Here is an 11,273-nt window from a genome sequence, read left to right as displayed (position 1 = left end):
AATTTTTTTATGTTTTCATTTTATTTCTTAGAGAGACAGAGTGCAAGTGGGGGAGGGGCAGAGAGAGGCGGAGACACAGAATCTGCATCAGGCTCCAGGCGCTGAGTTGTCAGCACAGAGCCCGACGCAGGGCTCGAGCTCACGAACCGTGAGATCATGACCTGGGCCGAAGTCGGACGCTTAACCGACTGAGCCACCCAGGTGCCCCATGTACATGCTTCCTTCTGCTCCACAGGGCTTCACATAGGCTGTTCTCTCTACCTGGAATGTGTTTTTCCTTTTCCCTCCCTTTCTGTAGCTTCTGTGTGTCCTTCAGAACTCAGCTCCAAAGGCTGTGCTCCTTGCATTGAAAGGGTGTTGGGACCCATTTGATATGCTTTCCTAACATCCTTAATTCCCAAATGAAACCCCAAACCTCAGGTTACCATAATACCTTTGTTTATGTATTCATTAACACCTGGCTCTCTTGTGAGACTGTCGGTTCCAGGCGCACACCTGTACCCATGTTCTTGACCACTTAAACGTCATAACTTCTTCGCGTGGCCCTTGGCACATGGTAGCTATTGAAAAAAAACTTCGTTCGATGAATGGACAAATAAGTTATTTTCTACGTGGAATGGGGTGCCAAAGGCATGGTGATGTTGTATTTTACAATTGTGCCCCGTTGCCATATAAATAATTTAAGGGTTTCTTCGCATAAACTGTGTGTGGTTAGGTCACCTTCCTCATTCCTAGGTGAAAAAGCTGAGGCTGAAGGAGGTTAAGTGCCTTGTCTGAGGTCACTCAGGGAATTTGTGAATAGACCGTGGTTAGAACTGAGGCCCTCAGACTGTGACAGTCCCAACAGTATGGTCACATGGAAACTGCAGATGGGAGATTGTCTTCAACTGACCTGGATCCAAATCCTGAAAGTATCTCTTGTTACATATGTTACGTTGGGAAATGTACCCTATTGAAGAAAAAAAGAAAAAAGGAACAGAAAGAGTATGAAAACAGGCACTTCCCAGAGTCTATGAAATTCAACGGGATGAAGAAAAACCCGTAGCACTGAGTAGGTCCTTCATGTCAGTGCGATTTGGGGTTTCTTTCCTATGTGCTGTCACCTGATTTTTGTGGAGGTCAGAGTCTTGTAAGGCAAAGCAGATTCATGGCACTTTAACTCGAGGGCAGGCAGTGTAATTATTGGCATCTTCCGACGACTTTGGTTTATTTTTACGTCTCATATTCACATGGCCTTGATCCAGCAGTCCGGGTTTTCACCAAGCAGCGTGTAATTATGCATTGTTGAGATGAAAATCTCTTGGGGGCGTCCACCTCAGGCTCCAATCCTGGGGCCATGGCTTCTGAACCCATGTCAGCTTTTAACATATTTCTTGCTCCACATAGTGTTTAATTGGTGTCTATGGGAAGATTCTGGCCACCAAGATAATTGTTATCCCTACTATGATGACCCTCAGTATCCATGCTGGTTTTGATTCTTCTCTCTGAACCCTATACTTAGTTGCCTCTGGATTCAATCTCCATAGACTCCTGCAGTGGAGCAGAGGGATAGGACTTCTTATATTTTATTTGAACTGAAGTCAATTTCAGTTTATTAGACTGACAGGCTCTGCTCTGCCACTTATTAGATGCATGACCTCCAAAAATCTCTAAACCTACCCAAACCCTTTGTTTCCTCATCTGTATGGTCAGGGTAATAAGAATAGCTACCCTATAGAGTCAATGTCCCAGGCAATTTATAGGGTATATGTGGAAACTCTTTGTGACTTACAAAAAAAAAAAAAAGTGCAGATACAATATTAATACAATCAAGAACACAGGGGTGGCAAACCCTATTTGATGGAGACTCTGTTTTTGCCCCCAAGAAATGAATGTTTCCGCTGGAGAAGACAAAGCATAAGCCCGACCACACGTAACAATATAGTAAACAGGCAATGGGATTTAAGATACTTACGACTTCAGGGATGCCTGAGTGGCTCAGTTGGTTAACCATCTGAATCTTGATTTCGGCTCAGGTCATGATCTCACAGTTTGTGGGTCCGAGTCCCATGTTGGGCTCTGTGCTGACAGCGTGGAGCCTGCTTGAGATTCAGTCTCTCCCTCTCTGCCTCTCTCTCTCAAAAATAAGTACATAAACATTTTTTAAAAGCTTAAAAAAAAAAGGTACTTAAGACTTCAGACTCTGGAGTCTAACAGGCCAAGAAGAAGGTACATTTACTAACAATGTAAACTTGGCACAGTATTAAGGTTTCTGAACTTCATTTGTCTAATGGGTATGGTGGAGATAAAAATCATGCCTAATGTTGGAGAATCAGTAAAAGATCACGTATGTCACTTTTTGCGTATAGTAAGATGTCAAAGCCCAAGGCTCCTTATCAGACAAAATTAGAGACCAATAGTGTGTCAGTCAATTGAAAAAGTTAAGTTAAAATGGAGACTCTTAAGAGGCATATACATGCTGCACATATATAAACACATTTTATTTTAACTTAAAACGTCTAAATGCATATTCCTTGGCCAGCCTTTTGAAGTAGGGCCAGAATCTTTTTTGAGGGTGTTGGTATATTTGATTTGACATTCTGCTGTCTTTCTTGCATAAACCATGCCCGTAATTGCATAACATTTCCAACTCTGGTTTATTCAAAGTGAGGAATAGCTCGAAGACTGTTAAGACAATCTAAACAGTGGTAGATTTTCATGTCCCAATCATTTTCAGGTACTTCCCCCTTCAGTTAAATCGATGACATTTTTTGGCCAGCAGACGTCTTTCTAGAATTTCGTTCCCAGCATGCAAATTAGGTTCCACAGAAAAAGACAGCTCATGTTTTAATTGATTTGACTTTTAATTCCGTGATATAATAATAGCAGATACAAGTGGCAGAAGCAGATGTGGGAACAAGCGTGCGTGTTACTTGGAGGGAACAGACCAGCGAGTCGTGAGTATTCAGTGTGCCGTGAGTGTCACACGTTTGTCTGAGGGAAGGGAGGGAGTCATTGTGAGGTGAGTCACTCACATGGAGGCCAATTACGGGAGCTCGTCCTGAGACAGAAGCACTTATTCCAGCTAATTTTCCACTGTTAGTGGGGCAACTTGTGTAAGGTCATACAGTGAGGAAAAAAATGATCATAACAGTTAACGTATATACCAGACACAGTTTTAAGTGCCTTCCGTATATTTACTCATCGAATCCTTACAGCAGGCCTATGAAATAGATTCTGTTATAGTTCCCTTTGTGAAAACAGAATTTGAGTAGCAGTAGAGGTAAGAAGGGAGAGAAATTCGTTCCTGTTGGAGAAGAGTGGAGAATCCCCTGGCCTCTTTGCCTGGATTACTCTGTCTGTCCTTTACTTTTCAGATCAAAACCGCACTTCTTAGGATGCATGTCCTGACGCACTAGACCAGTTTGCGCTGTCCTACAGGATGTCTTTACTGCATCCCACATGGCACATTTGCAATGGTGTATTTCATCCCAGACTTACCCTTCTTGACCACAGATTCCATGAAGGCAGGGACAAGTCGATCCCTCCGCCTCACAGTGACGGAAAAGGTGCCTGGTGCATAATTACACAGTCAGCGCTTGCCAAACTGAAGTGAGGGAGGGAGCTTTTGAGATGGAAGTTTTAGGACGATGCAGGATGATGATGCTTTGCATTCGGGGCAGAGAATGGTTTTCTGTTCTGGAAAGCAGCAAATAAAATAACGTATGTAATCTTAATTGTAAGATTAATTTCATCCAGAAGTGGGAAATCAGAAAATAGAGAGCAGAAATTGACATGAGTGCATAGGCTTTAAACCTGACAGCCTGGTGTTAAATCCTGGTGAGCTGTTTGCTCAGCGTCTCTGGTCTTAAGGGCCATCATCTGTAAAATAAGGCAAAAGCAGCACTTCGCCCACCGAGCTATTGTAAAGATTACCCAAGACAATATATGCAGTGTTCTTAGCATATAGTAGGTGATCAATTAACATTAACTCTTAGTGTATTGGTCTTAATTGTTATTGGATAAGATTAGACTAGACCCATATGGGAGCGTCTGGGTGGCTCAGTCAGTTGAGCATCGAACTTCGGCTCAGGTCATGATCTCACGGTCTGTGAGTTCGTGCCCCGCGTCGGGCTCTGTGCCGACAGCTGGGAGCCTGGAGTCTGCTTCAGATTCCGTGTCTCCCTCTCTCTCTGCCGGTCCCCCGCTCATCCTGTGTCTCTCTGTCTCTCTCTCTGTCAAAAATAAACATTAAAAAAAAAAAAAAAAAGATGAGACCCATATGTTGAGATGAAACTCTGGAGAAATTGAATACCTAACTATGGAATTTGTATATTATCATTTAGGTGATGAGTAGAGAGGAAAAAAAATTGGAAGGAATGCTATGGTTTAGTAAATCTCTGCTAGCCATTTGAAATATGAGCTAAAGAATCGATGGAATTTTTCTCCCGGGTGCAAAAAGATTCAGTATTTCTTCCCTGGGTTGTCATGAGCTTTACCTATGATCTCTGGATCACAGCAGTGGCTCTCAAACTAGAGTGGGCATCATGATCACCTAGAGGGCTTTCCGAACATGGGTTTCTGGGCCCCACCCCCAGGGTTTCTGATTCAGCAGGTCTGGGTTGGCTCCTGGGTTGCAGATGATACTGATGTTGTTGGTCTGGGGACCACACTAACCTTGGATTAGAATACTCCTCTCAATGGCCTAAGTACACCATCACCTCACTTGGTAGAAACGAAGCAAAAATGAATCCCCCTGAGTGAATCCTATAGGATACTGTGATGTGGGGGGAAAGGAGGTGATGTCTTTGGTTGAGAAAGTTTAAAAACTGTTCAATTAGAAAGAAAAGCAAAGCGAGATGGGGTCATATGTATATATTTTTCAAACTTCTCTGGCCATCGAACCCCTTTTTCTTGAACTTTCTCAAGAGAGGGGGTCCCTTAATACACAACCTTACAAAATCAATGCCTTACACCAGATTAAGAGGCAGTGACCCAGATTGTTTGGTGTGGTACCACAGGTATCCTTCCTGTCAACAGATCCTCATCTCGAAGCTTGTCTTCTTGGAGTCAAGTTTCTCACACCTTCTGCTTAGGCAGATGCTAATGGCTTTGTATCCCAGCAGGTACCAGTCCTGCTGGGAGGTGGCATGAGTCCTAACCAGCAGGGGCCAAAGTAACGGCAGGAACGTATTCAGTTCCTGGTATAATTAGAGAATAAATTTACCCCATTAGGCTCGGGGACATTCCTAACCTTTAAAAGTGAGCTAAGACAAATACCTTCTGTACAGGTTATTTTGCTTTGCAGAGGGCTTTCACATCAATGATTTGATCTGATCTTTATACATAAATAACCTGTCAGGGATCTACAGCAATGATTAGTCTCCCACTTACAGGTAAGCAAACTAAGGCGCACAGAAATTAATGACTGGCCTGGCATTATGGAATAATATCCTTCTGCTGCCATTCTACATAGGCATTGTCCTTTATTCTTGCCAAAGAATATTTACATGAATATTTTCACTGAATCTTCATGTACTCATCCATTCGTTCCTTCCTTCAGCAGATGCTTAGGGAGTGCCTACCAGGTGGCAAGAACTATGCAAAGGGGAGTAGTGGAGCGGTCGACAAAACAAGGGGGACCTCACAGAAAGCTTGAAATCCAGCCCATAAAATAAAACTGGCAGAGGACCAGTCTCATGCCCGTACTTTACCTTAGGAATCAGAGGCTCAGGAAGGTTAAATGACATAAAATTATGAAATGCATAAAATAGCATAGCCATCAGGGACCCTAACAACTAATTTATTCCTGTCATTTTATTAAAGAGTAAAATGAAACCAAGTCTCGGTCAGAGTAGTTGTATGAGTTTGGTATTGTTGGGTAGCACATACCAGAGGCTTAAAGCAATAGACGTTTACTGTGTCCCAGTGTCCTCAGGTCAGGAGTCTGGGCGTGGGATAGCTGGATCTCTGCCTGTGCTTCACAGGCAGGAATACAGACGTGGAGGTTCTGGGGCAAAACCCGCTTCTAAGCTCATTCGGGTTGTTGGCGGAATTCGCTTCATGGTGGTTGGAGCACTGAGGTCACCATTTCCTCGATGGTTGCTGGCCAGGGTTTGTTTGCTCTTAGCTCCTGGAGTCCACTGTCCAGTCCCTGAACGCCGACCGCCTGCACCTTCAAAGGAGCAAAGGTGCAGTGAATCCTGCCAGAGAAAATATTCTGCTTGTAAAGGGGCACGTGTGGTTACATTAGGCACGCCTAGATAATCTGCGTATTTTTTAGGTCAACTGTGCCAAGTTAACAGGCCACAATCACAGGAGAGATATTTTATCATTTTCACAGATCCTAGGGATTACTGCTGGGAATCTCGGGGGACGAGGGGACATGTTTAGAATTCTGCCTCGTACAGTAACATAGGTTGGTAGTAATGGAATAGGGAAGAGATATCCTGAGTTCTCTTTGGGGCTCACAGTATATAGAAGTTTCAGTATCTATTGCTATATAACAAGTTGACCCAAACTTTAAAGCACCAACCATCATATTATGCTCAGGACCTATGGCTCAGGTATCTGTGCCAGAATTGGCTGAGTGATTCTTCTGTTCCATGTAGAGCTGACTTGAAATCCCTTGAATTGGTATTCAGCTGGCAGCTGGATCGGGCTGGAGGTTCCAAGAAAGCTTCACTCATGTGTGTCTGGTGCCTTGGAAAAGACAGCGAGAGGCTGGGCTCAGCTGCACACCTCTCCCTGCCCAGCGTTTCTCCATGTGACCACTCCAGTGGGGTGGTCAGACTGCTTGTAGGTGGTCTCAGAGCTCAGAGCTCCAAGAGGGAGTTTCCCAAAGCTGCAAGTCTCTTGAGATCAGAATCCGTACACTGGGCGAGTTGCTTCTGCCTTCTTGTATTGGTCCAAAAAAAGTGGTCGACTCTCTCCAGATTCAAGGGAAGGAACATAGATCTCCTGTCTCTGAAACAGGTGGATCTGTGAGCCACCTGCCATGCATAGTGGGTTTTGTTTAGTTTTGCAGTGTAATATATTTTAGTCTAGAAAGAGTGCACTCTTCAGAGACCTTGTGAAGAAACATTTTGTAATACAAAATTGCCCTTTAGAACCTTTGTCAATCAAGATTGTTGTTTAGTGTGTTTATCTTAAGGTTTCCGCCCCTTGCTACGTGTTTCAACTTAGGTGCATTTTTTTTTTTTTTTTTTTGCTGTTGTTTTGTTTTCTTTTCTTGGAAGCCGGTTAAAGGGAGAGAATTTTCCATAATATGATTTCATTCTTCGCTGGGTAAATGTAGAGTGTGGGTATTTGACGTGGGAAGAGGACTCTGCCAAGTTACCGAGTATTCCAAGTATGTGTTCTAGAATCGGGGAAATAACTATAGGAAATCATCGCTGGACCCACTGTAAGAAAGACCAAGCTAAAACTCTGTTGATTACCTGACTTCCATAAACACTTATTCTGCCTAGTGGACCACAGTGACATTTTTGTCTTTGGGAATTGGTATCAGTTCAGATCCAGTGTCCAGTAATCCTTGACAAGTGTGAGTATTTCCTCTTCCCCAGTGCATAGTCACCCCAGGTAAAAGGCTACCTTTGGGAGAGGTCGGGGGAAGGTGAAGAGTGTACGTTTCTGTCAAAGTATGGGGTTCTTCCTCAAGGGGATGATTCTGTCTCTGAGCTTCTAGGTACTACTTATGTGACTTCAAACAAGTCACATAACCTCTCTGGACCCTGCTTCCCATGGACCAGGACTTGTCTAAGCATCATTCAGCCCCAGGATTCTGAAAATCTGTCACTCTAAACCCACAGACAGCTCTCCCTGGAGCAAATTGCTATGTGGATAGTCCCTGACCTACTCATTTTTGTGTGTATGTGTATGTGTCTGGGGGAGGGGAGGGTAGCAATTTGGTGACAAAGACCTATTCTGAGTGTGTATTAAATTGTCCTATTAAAGAAGAGGTGCAAACCCACAAATAACCCCAGGCTGGCTCAGGGCAGTTCACTGTCAGTCAGAGAAGCGTACAAAGTGCCGTCCCAATGATGGGGCGACGAAATGTTTAGCTAAGGATATCTTTGGCGTTGCTTTTCTATTTATGGGGGTTAAAAAAAAAAGCAGGCAACCAGTGAGGCAGAACCCCACGGCAAGCCAGGGGTGTACCGCATGGGTGAGGGGTGTGAAGATGTGTGCAGGCAGCTGGGTTTCACCAGGAGTGATGTAGAGAGTTCCTTGTAACCAGCACTGCTGGGCGTCTCTCCAATCTCATCCCTGTTTGTCACTCTGAATTTGCAGCAAGTAGGGCAGTTTGACTCACTCCGCTGACGTAAGGCAAGAAAATAGGCATCTTCAGACCCTTTCTGTTGTTTTTAGTTTAGTTGTTTTGTTTTGTTTCTTTCTTCCCTGGGGCTCACAAGTGGCTTCCTGTTCGGAATAGAATCTAGAGGCTCAGAGGACCGAGTCAGAAATAGAATGAAGTTGTCACAATATCCGTGGACAGCTCTTTCTTCTCCTCCAGGGCCAATTCCAATCCACCTCCCCACTTCCGCCCTCCAAGTTGGCCAGCAAGCTCACACACGGGTGAGTTATAATCCCAGCAATGTGACAGCCTGCTGGTGACGTGCAAAATAAGTCACGTCTCCTCCCGAAGCCTGGTTTTTCCTATCGTGAAAGTGAGATTCATGATACCCTCTTGAACCCAGCCCACAACACAGAAAAGTTGTGACGCTCAAATTAGAGACCCAAACAGGAGAGCTTTAGGGGCGCCTGGGTGGCTCAGTCGGTTAAGCGTCCGACTCTTGATTTCAGCTGTGGTCATGACCTCAGGGTTCGTGAGATCGAGACCCGTGTGGGTCTGCACCCTGAGCGAGGAGCCTGATTAGGAGTCTCTCTAAATACAATGAAATAAAAATGTAAAGTATGGCTGCCTTAATAGCATAATTCTGGATGTTTTAAAGGAATTTTTTTGAAATAAATGTTTTATTGAGGTATGGAAGACACAGAGAAAGAGAAGGTATCACAGATGTACAGCAAGATGACTTTTCACAAGCTGAGTTCACACATGTACCCAGCAGCACCCAGATACAAATTAGGGCATTATCAACACTGCAGAACCCGCCCACGTCCTCTCCTGGACACTGCCAGCCTGCTCTCTGGGGGAACCACTTCTCATCGCTACACTCACCGCAGCTTGGTTTTGCCCCTTTCCATACCCAATATCTATCTTTAGTAGGTACTTTCCGGTTTTCAAATTCGCTGAACCACTTTTCTCTTCTGCCACTAGCATCGGAGAGTGTCACTTGGGGCACATCCTTTTGCTCAGACTTGGTGGTCCCCATCTTTTTTATTTGTATTCTTTATTTGATTTTAGCCATCCGGCCGAAGAGGTATGTATTTCATTGCAGCTTTTTTTTTTCCTGCACCTAGAGTGGAGAGCCCGATGTGGGGCTCCAACTCACAAACCGTGAGATTATGACCTGAGCCCAAGACAGACGCTTAACTGACTGAGCCACCCAGGCGCCCCTCTCATTGTAGTTTTAATTGGCATTGTTCTGATGACTAATGAAGTGGAATTGTGTGTACTTATTGGTCTTCTGAATATCCTTTACTATGAAATGCCTGTTCCTATCATTTTTCTTACTTTCCCTATTGGTTATCAGATTTCTTCTTACTGCTATATAGTTTCTTTCTTTCTTTCTTTCTCTCTCTCTCTTTCTTTTCTTCTTTCTTTCTTTCTTTCTTCTCTCTCTCTCTTTCTTTCTTGGGCAAATCACATTCATTATACAGTGGGTGCATTGTCCAGAAAAATAAAAATTGTGATAATTGCATCTACTCTGATTGAAAGAGACCCAGGAAGGAAGGGCAGACCCTAGACAGCATAAAGTGCCTTAGACTAGCCCAGCATCCGGCCAGTCTAGGAGTTACCTGTATATTATAAATACAATCTTTGATTGGCTAGAGGTATTGCAAATGTACTCTCTGACTGAGGGTTGTCTTTTTATTCTTTGAATGATATCTTTTGATGGGTATATTTGATGGTAATATAGACCCCTCCCCCCCATTAATCATTTTTTCCTTTATGGTGAGCTGTTTTAAGCGATCTGTGTCTCTGCCAATATCACAATAATGCTTCCCTATGTCTTCTTCTAAAAGCCATTCTGTTGATGTTGGTAGTATTGTTACTATTATTTTACTTTTCCCCTTTAGATCTGTCCTTCATCTCTCTATGTTTGCAGATACATAAGAGATTGTCAGGAGGATGTTCTGTTGTTGTTGCTGTTTTTATATCAGTATTCAGCTGACCCAGTGACATTTATTGAATTCTGACCCTGGGTTTATAATCTGTAACTACTTACTTCAAAGGGACCGTTTTCTGTGTGAGCCAGACGGACACAATAGTTTGTTTTCATGAGAGACAGTGCACACCTACAATATGTCGGAAGCTTTATATATAGTAGCTTACCTGGTTCTCAAACGTACTATGTTATTACTCCATTCTGTAGCTGAGAAAACGGAAGCTTTGGAAGGACAAGCAATTAGATGAAGGTTAAATAATGAGTAGCGGAGCTATGATTCAATACCCAATCTTTTTCTGACTCCAAAGCCGATGTCTTGCTCTCTCTTCAAACATCATGGTGACAGCATTCATTAAGACTGTGGAGGGTGAGTAACCAGAGAGACTAGGGTACTAAGCTACAATCAACTAGTAACTGAGAGCGATATTTTTACCCAGAGCATTTATAAACCGCAGCCGGTTGTTTCTTGCCCTCAGTAACAATAAAGGCGAATGGGTTAGTCATCACTTCCTTTCACTGCAAAGCTCCCAGGCGTATCTGATCCTGGTTCTGAAGTCACGGTACGTGTCACCTTCCCCGTTTGACAGACAAGGAAAGGGAGAATCCACGAGGTGAGGGGACTTATCCAAGGTCACATAGCAAGGTCAAGTATCCAAGGGCAAATAGTGGTAGAACAGGGCCCAGGATGTGTTTTAACCAGCTGGCTCGCGCACCTGTGATCACTCCCCCCCCCACTGCACCCCTCGTGGATGTCGATGACCCTTAGTGTACTTCATGACTGTACGGAAGCCCGTTAGCCCCGATTATTACAAAAGATTGTACTTTCTAGCCTTGGGGTCTTAGTCGCTCATTCCTGTGCCTGGCTACTGCCAGGAACAATAAACCACTCTTGCAGCCCTGCCCCCCGGAACTGCCTGTGCCTTCAGCCTTTCCGTCACCTCCAGAGAGGCTCCCGGGTCCCTCCTTCACTTGTCTCCAGCACATCCATGCCCCAAAGCAAAA

At 44.1% G+C, this 11,273-nt stretch overlaps 1 protein-coding gene across 3 annotated transcripts in view; it reads left to right on the top strand.

Annotated features, from left to right (window-relative positions):
- Positions 1-11,273, top strand: part of BRINP1 (BMP/retinoic acid inducible neural specific 1) — a 180,901-nt gene that overhangs the window by 161,902 nt on the left and 7,726 nt on the right. The window lies entirely within an intron of this gene.

The sequence above is a fragment of the Herpailurus yagouaroundi genome, unplaced genomic scaffold (genome assembly GCF_014898765.1).
Source record: "Herpailurus yagouaroundi ecotype Mexico unplaced genomic scaffold, PumYag 160, whole genome shotgun sequence".
NCBI lineage: Eukaryota > Metazoa > Chordata > Mammalia > Carnivora > Felidae > Herpailurus > Herpailurus yagouaroundi.
This window is presented reverse-complemented; position numbering and strand designations above follow the sequence as displayed.